Raw genomic sequence first — 12,533 nt, 5'->3', positions numbered from 1 at the left:
GAAGGGCTTCTCAGACAAGGTCATCGCCACTATGCTGAGAGCGAGGAAGCGCTCTACTTCTACTGCTTATGCCAGGGTTTGGCGTACCTTTGCAGCGTGGTGTGAAGCAGGCTCACTTTCTCCCTTCACTGCTCCAATTTCTTCAGTGCTGGCGTTCCTGCAAGAAGGTCTGGAGAAAGGCCTGTCGCTCAGTTCCCTTAAAGTCCAGGTAGCGGCTCTGGCTTGCTTCAGGGGCCGCCTGAAGGGTGCTTCCCTGGCTTCGCAGCCAGATGTGGTACGTTTTCTCAAGGGAGTTAATCACCTGCGCCCTCCTCTGCGCTCAGTGGTGCCTGCGTGGAATCTCAACCTGGTGCTAAGAGCCTTGCAGAAGCCGCCTTTTGAACCCTTGTCGAGGGCATCTCTGAAAGACCTGACGTTGAAAGCAGTCTTTTGGTGGCTATCACTTCAGCCAGAAGAGTTTCCGAGCTCCAGGCACTCTCATGTCGAGAGCCTTTTCTGCAGTTCACTGAGGCAGGAGTGACTATTCGCACAGTGCCTTCCTTCCTGCCCAAGATTGTTTCTCGCTTCCATGTGAATCAGCAGCTCTGTCTCCCTTCCTTTCGTAGGGAGGACTACCCAGAGGAATACTCTGCTCTCAAATATCTGGATGTGAGACGAGTCATCATCAGATACTTGGAAGTGACCAATGATTTCCGGAAATCGGATCATCTGTTTGTCCTGTTTGCAGGTCCTCGTAAGGGTCTGCAGGCTGCTAAGCCTACAGTGGCAAGATGGGTCAAGGAAGCCATTGCAGCGGCTTATGTGGCCGCGGGGAAGGTGCCGCCTATCCAGCTGAAGGCTCACTCCACTAGAGCTCAGGCGGCCTCGATGGCAGAGGCCGGGTCCGTCTCCTTGGAAGAGATTTGCAAGGCGGCAACTTGGGCATTGGCCCATACCTTCTCCAGGCAATACCGCTTGTCTGTGGCTGCTCGGGCGGAGGCCCGGTTTGGAGCTTCAGTGTTGCGGTCAGGGATTTCTATGTCCCGCCCTGGGTGAGTACTGCTTCGGTACATCCCACCAGTCTATGGATTGATCAGCATGATGATATGGAAGGTAAAATTATGTATCATACCTGATAATTTTCTTTCCATTAATCATAGCTGATCAATCCATAGCCCCTCCCAGATATCTGTACTGTTTATATTCTGGTTGCATTTCAGGTTCAAGTTTAGTCTTCAGTTCCTGTTCAGGAGGACTTCGTGTTCAAGTTTTTTCAATTGGATTCTTCAAGAGTTGAGACGAGTTTGTGTTACAGTGAGCTGCTGCATTCCTTTCCCCTCCGTTTTACGGGGCTGGATTGAGACATAAATTCTGCTGGCGCTCCCTCCCGCTTCGTGCGGCTGTAGGGCAGCTTTGTACCCCTCCTGCTTCGGCGGTGTTAGGGTCAGTCAGCTCCTCCCGCGGTTGCGGTTGCAGGATAAGCCAGATCCCCCCGCATCGGCGGGGTGGTGTCCCTCCCCCGCTCCGCGGGGATGAGCTGGACGGATTCCCCTCCCCCACTTGTGTGGGGATGAGCTGGGTTAATTCCCCTCCCCCGTTTCGGCGGTGGTGAGCTGGGCAGAGTGTCCCTTTGTGGGTGTAATTCTCTAAGTGCTGAGTCCTGCGGATGGAGCTTTGATATCGACATACTGAGGAGTTTCCGGCAGCACATGACCACATATAGGGAGGCAAAAGCTTTGCTCTCTATCTCCACGTGCTGGTAGATGGACACAACCCACCAGTCTATGGATTGATCAGCTATGATTAATGGAAAGAAAATTATCAGGTATGATACATAATTTTACCTTTCTAGTGGTGGATATTGAAATTTTTCTGACTAAGCTTAGTAAGAAGTGACTGAGGTGAGAGTGAAAGCTGACAGAGAGAAGAAAGACAGGTGGAGGAGCATTTTCGATAAAAGTCTAAGTCTGACTTTAGACGTTTTGCAAAAAATGTCCAAAATCTGAATAGGAAAGAATTCCATTTTCAAAAAAGAAAAACGTCTATCTTTTGTTTTCAAAAATGCTGTTTCTAACAAGGTTTTGTGCTTTGATATTTTGGTCCATTAAAAAAACAAACATCCAAGTGAAAAATGTAGAAAATGAAGCTATTGGGATGAAGGAGGGGCCAGCATTTTTAGTAAACTGTTCTCCCAGACATACCAGGATATAAATGGGGCACCCTAGGGGGCACTGCAGTGAACTTCAAAAACATGCTCCCAGGTTCACATCTCACCATTGCTCCCTTATCTTGTCTGCTGAATCCTCCAAAACTCACCCAAAACCCACTGCCTTATGAGTGAAGGGGGCACCCATATGTGGGTACAGTGGGTTTCTGGTGAGTTTTGAGGGGCTCACAGTTTCCCCCACAAATGTGACAGGTAGAGGGAGAAAGGGACCAGAGTCCCCCACACCATGGTGTACTGCACTGACCTCTACAGTACTCCAGGGACCTGCATGCTGCTGTAATAGACCTGGCTCTAACCTTATTCATTATAAAAACAGGTCTAGCTCAAAACATTTAGTTTTAGTCCTGGACACTTTTCTTTTGTTCCATTATGGATGAAAAACATTCAAGTGTTGGGAACACCCAGATCCTGCCCTTAACATGCCCCTGACACGCCCTCTTGTGATTTAAACACACTTTCTGATGGACTTCATAGAAAAACATCTAAAAATTGGTTTTGAAAATACCAATTTGGACGTTTTTGTGAGAAAAACGTCCAAATGCAGATTTATACCTCTTTTTGGATGTTTTTCTCTTTAGAAAATGAGCTCCATAGTTTAAGACAGGGATTTCAAGTAAAAGATAGTACAGGAAAAACAGTGAAGGGATTAACATTTATTTTATTTTTGAAAGTAAGATTTGGTACAGTTTAGGAATCCATATCCTGTCAGGAAACATAAAGTTAATTGAAACACATAGTTAAGAAGACAGTGTTCTTCTTTTTATTTTATTTAAGAACTAGTAAAAAAAGCCCCATTTCTGATGCAACTGAAACAGGGGCTAGCAAGGTTTTCTTCTGTGTGCATGTGGGAGTGTGTGTCCCCCTGCCCTCTCTCCCTTCTCCTGTGCTGTCTGTCCCCTCTGCTCTCTGTCCCCTCCCCCCTCGGAGTCGATTCCTTCAGTGTTAAGTTTCCTGCTGTGCTGTGTTTGTGTTACAGAGATAGTGAGGGCTTCTGCCCTCTCTCCCCTCCCCCCTCTGAGTCATTCACTGTTACAGAGAGAGCGATTTGATTTCGTGTTTTGCTGTGTTTTCCTTCACTGTTTGTGTAACAGAGAGAGCGAGGGCGGGGCAGGCACTCATGGGGAAACCGGATATCTCTCCCCCTTCACACTTCCGGCTGGAGGCTTCATTTAGAACATTGGTGGTGCCTTTTATATATAGAGATAAGCTTAGGTGCAGAAGATCATCACCTGGAAGAGGGCTGGCCCCAACTCTGAATTTAAAATGAGAAGTCTGAAGACAGATAAGTTAAATTATACAGTGTGCACACACAAACTTCACATACAAGACAGCCACCCAACTTAAAACACAAGCTAATCAGAAGTAAACTTCCATCACGGACTGAAAAGGAACAGAAGGGCACACTTCCCTGTAATTTATCCAGTTGCAAACTATGCCAAAATATTTCACAGGACCCTACAGTCATCCACAAAGGAAAGATATTCAACATAAAGGAATCTTTCACTTGCTCATCTTCCAATGTGGTATATATCATTCAGTGTAAAAAATGTAACGAAGGATGCTATATTGGAGAAACAGGCCAGATGCTTAAGACAAGATTCAATTTACATAGACATCATATGAACAATACTGGTGCCAGCAGGGTTCCCACGCCTGTTGGTCAACATTTTACAGGACCAGGACACTGTACCAGTGACTTCACAGTGAGAATCCTGAAAGGTAACTTTAAAACCATACAAGAACGTAAGACCTTTGAAGTCAGAATGATTGAATATTTTAACACCCAGCAGAAAGGACTTAACAAGGATCTGGGGTTCCTAGCCCATTATAAACCATGAAGCTGTATGTCTCTGTTGATCACCCTCCCCTCACCTATCCACACCCACCCTGTTAGAATATCAATGATATGCTTTGATGTCCCCATGCATACTTCCTACCCACCCCCCTCCTCCCACCCTGTCAGACTGTCATAGTAATGCTTGAATGTTTTCACTTATATACACTGTCAGCTAGCACATTTGCTTATTTCCGATCTGATGAAGAAGGGCAACCTTCGAAAGCTAATCAAGAAATGTATTAAGTTATGTCCAATAAAAAAGGTATCATCTTATTTTCTTTTCCATGTTTTATTTTGTTTGATTTCTATTGATAACCTTAAGAGTGGACTAACACGGCTACCACACTCCACATACAAGACTGAAAGAGAAAAACTGAAAAACGAAAAGTTACTTAAGTGAGAAAAAGACTATAAGACCAAATAAATAAAATACATACCTGAAAGGAGATTATTTAAAAATACTTACCTGTAAAAAACAACTTATTATTAATTTATAGAGTGTAATATCTTTTCTCTGCTATCTATGCATTTTAATTTAGATATTTTAATTCCTCCTTTCTTTGAGAGAGAAGGAAGATGTTTTTTTTTAAGTGTAAAGACCTATCTCAGAGAACTGAAAACTGAGGTAAACAGACACTGTGACATCTTCAGTTTTTAAATTGGTAAGTAAGGCTTCCTTTTCTGAATATGGGTCCTCTTACACTAAGTCACAAAAAGGTGTCCTAAATGACGAGATGACCATTAGAGAGATTAAGACATTACCCCCCTTACTCCCCTAGTGTTCACTGACCCCCATCCCACACCCCAAAGATGTGAAATAAACAGTACATACCAGCCTCTATGATAGCTTCAGATGTTATGGCCAGTCCTATTAGAACAGCAAGCAGGTCCCTGGTTAGTGTAGTGGACTGTAGAGAAGGAGACCCAGGCTTATTTCCCACTCTGTTACACATGTGTTAAAAAGTGTGAGACCTCCAGCCCCCCCCCCCCAAAAAAAAACCTACTATACCTACATATAGATGGCACCTGCAGCCATAAGAGCTATTGCAGTGATGTACTGTTGAGTATTGTAAGGTTTTGGAGGGCTCATCATACAATATAAGGGGGTAACAGTAAGATGTGTACCTGGGATCTTTTATGTGAAATCCACTGCAGCGCCCCCTAGGATGCCCCACTGGTCTGTTGGGATGTCTGCGTGGCCAGTCTACTAAGAATGTTGGCTCCTCCTACACCCCAATGGCTTGTTTTTATGCATTTTTCCCTTGGATTTCTTTTTCAAAAATGGTCCTAAAAGATAGATGCGCTGAGCACAAAAATGTCTAGCAAATGGCTATTTTCGAAACAAAAAGTTGAACATCTTTCTGGCTTGAAAATGGCCATGTTCACTACTGGAAGTTTAGAAGTTTTTCGCACAATGACTAAAATCGGCTTTAAATGTCATATTGAAAATGCCCCTCTATATATATCTGATGCAGTGCCGGGTTTCATTTCCTGACTCAGATCACCACTAGTTGCAAGAATCGCCAACACACTCACACACACACTGTATGGAAAAAACAAGACCCTCAACATTTTCCCAAATAACTCAAAAACAAACTTACTATTATTGACGGGTGTTAGTGCAAGATGCTGTACAAACTGGATAATCCCTGTTTTCAAAATGACATCATTCAGGAAGTGACCATTAAGATCCATTTTAGCAAAATGGCATTTAGCAAAGAAAAAGTTGCAATTACATTTTTGTGACAAAATAAGTGTGGAGAGAATACATTAGATTATCTCCCCATGCATTGGTCAAACCGCTACGCAGCAGATGCAATAGAAGCCATAGAAGGACCTGCAACTATTTAGTAATATGGTACACATGGGATTACTGATTATTTTTAAGTAATGCTAAACGTTAAACAATGCTAAATCAATATGTAAACCTGCAAAAACCATATAACCAGCTTAAAGAAATAGTATGATTTTATAGCAATATAAGGATATGTTAACTTAATCTTATTCTCTGTATATATATCATGTAATCATGCTTGCAAAATTGATAGAACGGATGGTTTTTGTGGAGTAATAGATGGACCTTTTCTCTTGCCTCACCGCAGATGTGAATGAGCGCCTAGAGGGGAACTATCGAGTATAAAAATTGCCCCGGGGGAGGATAACGTGAAGGGGAACTCCTTAGTTTACTATTGTCCACCCTGTCTGAGATTCCTTGTTCTGCACTATACCGTTGTACTAAAGATTTCTGAGGATAATTGTCCCCCCAGTATGGAACCTTCTGGAATAGATGGTGACAAACTTGGTGCTGCCCCCAGTTAGTAGGGGCAGCAAGAGGGGAATGTAGAGATATGATACAGCCAAGGGCCACTACTAGAATGGTGGGAGCTCAAGTGTAAAGGACCAGGCCTTTTGGTAACTTATGGCAAGCTAAAAATCAAGTGGCTGGTACAGCTGGAAGCCTGCTGGAAAAGCAAGGCCCAGCCTAAAGCCCAGACTGAGGCCTAATTGGAAAAAGAATGGTCAAGGAATCTGAAATCAAAATGGAATCTCTCATCTGTGAAATGGCTTCCTTTATCTCTGTATCAGAGTTAGAGGAGACTTGTTTTTACAGTTGACAGTTGATTGTGAAATATCCTAACTCAAGAGAAGAAAAATTTGGAAAGTACCCAAGATTATCAGGTAGCAACAGGGGAATAGAGAAGTCCCAAATTAAGATAGGGGAAAAAAAGTTGGACCATCTGTCCGAAGGGGAGGGAGATCTTCCTGAGGAGCATCTTGCGGTTGGGCATGAAAAGGGGGGTCATCTGTGTAAACAAGTTTATCATAGAAGTGTATGAGAGCCTATTGATTTGAATGCAAGCAGAAGGGTATATAAGACTGACAGCAAATGTATGTGGGTGGAGATCTCCAAAAGACATGCTGACCTGCGAACCTCCACACCTTGATCGCATGGAGGGGCATAATCGAACGTGAACGCCTATGTGTAAGAACTTCCATCTCCAATAACGGGTCCGTGAAGGGGTGGGCCGAACCGTATTTTCGAAACATATGGATGTCCATCTTTTTTGTCAAAAATACGGTTGGTACCAGGCGAATGCATTGGATTTGGGCGTTTGTATGAGCTGGACGTTTTCGTTTTTTAGCCATAATCGAAACCGAAGCAGCCCAGCTCTAAAACGAACAAATGCAAGGCTTTGGGTCGTGGGAGGGGCCAGGATTCGTAGTGCACTGGTCCCCCTGACATGCCAGGACACCAACCGGGCACCCTAGGGGTCACTTTTAAAACATAGGAAAAAACATTACAATACCTCCCAGGTGCATAGCTCCCTTCCCTTGGGTGCTGAGACCCCCAAATCTCCCCCAAAACTCCCTCCCCACAACTCTACTACATTACTATAGCACTTAACGGTGAAGGGGGGCACCTACATGTGGGTACAGTGGGTTTTTTTTTGGGGGGGGGGTTGAGAGGGCTCCCATTTACCACCACAAGTGTAACAGGTAGGGGGGATGGGCCAGGGTCCAGCTGCCTGAAGTCCACTGCACCCACTAAAAACTGCTCCAGGGACCTGCATACTGCTGCGATGGAGCTGGGGATGACATTTGAGGCTGGCATACAGGCTGGAAAAAAAGTGTTTAAAGTTCTTTGTTTTTTGGTGGGAGGAGGTCAGTGACCACTGGGGGAGTCAGGGGAGGTCATCCCCGATTTCCTCCGGTGGTCATCTGGTCATTTAGGGCATTTTTGTGGCACCTCTTCATGAAAAAAACGAGTCCAACAAAAGTGTCCTAAATTCTCGCTAAAACGCCTTTCTTTTTTCGATTATCGGCCGAGCACGCACATCTCTGCTTGGCCGATAACCACGCCCCAGTCCCACCTTCACCATGCCTCCGACATGCCCCCATCAACTTTATTCGTTCCCGCGACGGAGTGCAGTTGGAAACGCCCAAAATCGGCTTTCGATTATACCAATTTGGGCACACGCGAGAGAAAGACGTCCATGTTCCGATTTAGATTGGAATATAGGCGTTTTTCTCTTTCGAAAATAAGCAGGTTTGTGTATCACCTTATCCTGCATTGTATTGGTGAGTTGACAAATAAAGCTATATATCTTTGAAACCTATCTCCTTCCTTTCTTATATAACATCTAAAGGTATAACTACTCCCTTGGGTTGGAATGGGTATTAGGGAGCACTCTCACTCCCCTACACAAACCCCGAGTCAGATGATATCAGGGTTAAGCCTTCTAGCTGTTCTCTCTGGTGAGTGGAACACCAAATGGCACTACCACCAGACTGAACCTGGGGGGGAACAGATAACCCCCAATAAAATTCATAAGGCCTATGGCACAAAGCATTTGCTAAGAGAGTTTCCTAATAAAGGTTGCATTAATGTATTTTCAAAGGTCATACTAAATGTGGATTAAAAACTGGTTGAAGGATAGGAAACAGAGAGTGGGGTTAAATGGGCAGTATTCACAATGGAGAAGAGTAGTTAGTGGGGTTCCTCAGGGGTCTGTGCTAGGACCGCTGCTTTTTAATATATTTATAAATGATTTAGAGATGGGAGTAACTAGCGAGGTAATTAAATTTGCTGATGACACAAAGTTATTCAAAGTCGTTAACTCACGACAGGATTGTGAAAAATTACAGAAGGACCTTACGAGACTGGGAGACTGGGTGGCTAAATGGCAGATGACGTTTAATGTGAGCAAATGCAAGGTGATGCATGTGGGAAAAAAAGAACTCGAATTATAGCTACGTCATGCAAGGTTCCACGTTAGGAGTTACGGACCAAGAAAGGGATCTGGGTGTCGTCGTCGATAATACACTGAAACCTTCTGCTCAGTGTGCTGCTGCAGCTCGGAAAGCGAATAGAATGTTGGGTATTATTAGGAAAGGTATGGAAAACAGGTGTGAGGATGTTATAATGCCGTTATATTGCTCCATGGTGCGACCGTACCTTGAGTATTGTGTTCAATTCTGGTCGCCGCATCTCAAGAAAGATATAGTGGAATTGGAAAAGGTGCAGCGAAGGGCGACTAAAATGATAGCGGGGATGGGACAACTTCCCTATGAAGAAAGACTAAGGAGGCTAGGGCTTTTCAGCTTGGAGAAGAGACGGCTGAGGGGAGACATGATAGAGGTATATAAAATAATGAGTGGAGTGGAACAGGTGGATGTGAAGCGTCTGTTCACGCTTTCCAAAAATACTAGGACTAGGGGGCATGCAATGAAACTACAGTGTAGTAAATTTAAAACAAATCGGAGAAAATCTTTCTTCACCCAACGTGTAATTAAACTCTGGAATTCATTACCGGAGAACATGGTGAAGGCGGTTAGCTTGGCAGAGTTTAAAAAGGGGTTAGACGGTTTCCTAAAGGACAAGTCCATAAACCACTACTAAATGAACTTGGGAAAAATCCACAATTCTGGGAATAACATGTATAGAATGTTTGTATGTTTGGGAAGCTTGCCAGGTCCCTTGACCTGGATTGGCCGCTGTCGTGGACAGGATGCTGGGCTCGATGGACCTTGGTCTTTTCCCAGTGTGGCATTACTTATGTACTTATGTAAACAGTTGCAGAGTATGTTGAAACTATGCGAGGTCCCCATTTTTCTGGACACCATGTATATGTATGTTACATCCAATATAAAGGCAACATATGTACCTATGTGCCTTTAAAAAGTAGCCCACCCACAAGCTCCTGCATAAAGCTACTTATATATATTTACGTGGCTTTCATGCCTAGGTGCCCTGGTATAAAGCTACCCACCCTGTGTGCTTGGCATAGACCTGGGCTGAAGCTTATAGAAAGGGTAATTGCATTGCTATTGCCTTCACTGTCTCTGATCTGTGTGTGTCAGGTTAGTGCTCATACTGTGTATGTGCAATGCAGGGGCAGTGTGAGAGGTATGTGGAGGAATCTGATTATCAGAGACGGTGACAAATGCTGGTACGAGCTGCTTGATAGCTTGGTAGGACTTAGATGAATTTTCTTTGACAAGCAGTTTCACTTACACACTTACAGCCTTGCTACACAGGCAGTAGAAATCCTCAAATGTGCAATTTAAAGCCTGCAAAGTTTCAGATCATTTACAAAAACATATCCACTGAGTACAATATTAATCTAATGAATCAAGAAAGAGAGTAGCTAGAAACTAGAGACTTGCGCCAGTTTTATTTAACATCTATTTGGCCCCTTTGGCCGTCCTGATTCAAAAATTGGCATTTACACCATACCTCTATGCAGACAATGTTCAAATTCTTGTGCCTCTGGATACCATAGATAATTCTTCTCTGGTAGAAGTTGTAATTAAACTTAACAGATAGAGCTGTGGTTGCAACAGAATTAGCTAGTTCTTAATTTACAAAAAACATGCTTTCAAATTTTTAGTAAATCTTCAATACCTCCTTTACTTAAACTTGATTCTGGCAACATTGCTTTACAGCCCAGTGATACAGTAAAAGTTTTTGGCTTAGTGCTGGACTCCGCCCTCTCTTTTATGGTCCATATTTCAGCAGTTGTTAAAGCATGTTTCTTCAGACTTCGCCAGATACACTCAGTTCAAAATATGTTTGATAAAACAGCGCTACTGTAGTAATTCATGCTTTCATTATGCAACACATTGATTACTGCATTGGCCAGAGGGAAACCAGACATCTACAACTGATCCAAAATACAGCTGTGAAATAACTTTTTCATGCTAAAAAATATGATCATGTGACCCCATTGTTGAAGGCTGAACACTGGCTGCAAGTAGAATACCGCATCACTTATAAAGTGTTACTTTTGGTATTTAAAAATTTTCACTCAGGACTGCCGAAATTTCTGTTGCCTCAGGGGCCCTTTTCCTAAGCTGCGCCAAAATGGAGTCATTAGTGCATGAGCCACTACTGCATGTCTCTTATCGCATGTCTCTTGGATGCGTGTATTGGACATGTGCCAAGTTGCATTTGGTGCACGTAGATCATTACCACCTGGTTACCGCGTGAGACTTACCGCTAGATCAATGGCTGGCGGTAAGGTCACAGACCCAAAATGGACACGTAGAAATTTTGATTTTGCTGCACATCCATTTTCGGCAAAAATTTTAAAAAGGGCTTTTTTACAGGCGCACTGAAAAATGGATCGGCGCACGCTCAAAGCCCATGCCTACACTACCACAAGCCATTTTTCAGCGCACCTTAGTAAAAGGATCCCTTACAATCTAATGTCCCTGAACGGGCTTTAAGTTCTAGTCAACAATCACTACTGTCTTTTCCAACATTGCATGCACTTCTGTCTTCTTCATTTCTGAAGGTAATGTTTAGTACAGTAGGACCTACACTCTGGAATAATTTACCAACTTCTTTACATACAGAATCTTCTCTTTCCTCATTTAAAATTCTACTTAAAACACATTTGTTTCAGTCCGCTTTTGTTAGATAATTCAATTTTCTTTATCTATTTTCTTTTTTTCACAACTGAATAGCTCTGCTGGACCACCTTAGCCTAAGCCCCTGGAAGATGCAGTGGGTATGCTAATTTTATTCATGTTTATTACCATTGTTGATAATTTAAGTATCTTTTTGTAATGCATTAGTGCTATGTATTGACTATTTAATATGCAAATCACTTTGATGGCACTGCCCTAAGCATTTCATCAAATAAAGATAAACTTGAACCTTGAACCTTGAGGAAGGCAGACTATGGAAAAGTCAGCTCATCAGAGAATAGGTATAAACTACAAAGTCAAGCAGATTGTTAAGGTTATACTCACTGTGCCTTTTTGAGCTGTTTCAGTGTGCAGTAGGGCTTTTTCTGTATATCTCTTGCAAGAGAAAGTCCAGTCACAGAGATCCTATTCTTTTCTTTGTAGGTTACCCTTCCTGAGGTGGTCTCATCTGAGAACCCTTTGACTACACACCCGCACGCACTTCCTTCTTCTGTAATGCTCACACAGAGGGTTTCTTCTTCTGTAATGCTCTCACAGAGGGTTTTTAAAGATGTTTCTAAGTGGGAGGTCTGGAGAAGTGCTTTAAAAGTCAGTGAATACCTAAAGACAAGCCACAGCCCAGCTTCTCCTGGAAATGAATAATGGAAACTCTAAAATGCCCGGAAGAATAGTGTCGATGAAAATGAAAATACATTTCAGATTATGCTTTTGTTGCAGAATCTGTGGGCTGGGGATTTTAATATATGAGGGGTGGGGGAGGGGGCTCATGGAGCTTTCTTGTTTTTTAAAAGTTTTATGCAATGTATGGTAAATTTTTTTTTTTTAGCTTGATTTTTATTGACTGCAGGCTTATCTGATGGCTGGCTGCTGAATGTTGAGGATATAAGTCACAGCTGAACAGTGGAAAATTGCTTTAACAAAATGAGTAATTTCACAAATTACTGTAAGGCAGTGAAGGGGGTAAATGTCATAGGAAGCTCAGGCAGGTTCAGGGAAATATAAGGATTGACGTAGCACAGAATGCACAGTTATAACTAGCTGGCTTCATTTTAGCAA

General features: G+C 43.1%; 1 protein-coding gene across 1 annotated transcript in view; it reads right to left on the bottom strand.

Moving 5' to 3' along the window:
* LOC115482571 (proto-oncogene Mas-like) overlaps positions 1–11,847 on the bottom strand; it is a 32,431-nt gene extending 20,584 nt beyond the window's left edge. The window contains exon 1 of the mRNA XM_030222466.1: positions 11,802–11,847. The gene's annotated coding sequence lies outside the window, so the exon portion shown is untranslated. The remainder of the gene's footprint in view (positions 1–11,801) is intronic.
* Between the last annotated feature and the right edge of the window lie 686 nt (positions 11,848–12,533).

The sequence above is a fragment of the Microcaecilia unicolor genome, chromosome 1, assembly GCF_901765095.1.
Source record: "Microcaecilia unicolor chromosome 1, aMicUni1.1, whole genome shotgun sequence".
NCBI classification, from domain to species: Eukaryota; Metazoa; Chordata; class Amphibia; order Gymnophiona; family Siphonopidae; genus Microcaecilia; species Microcaecilia unicolor.
Note: the sequence above shows the minus strand (reverse complement) of the source record. Positions and strands in the feature narration are given on the sequence as shown.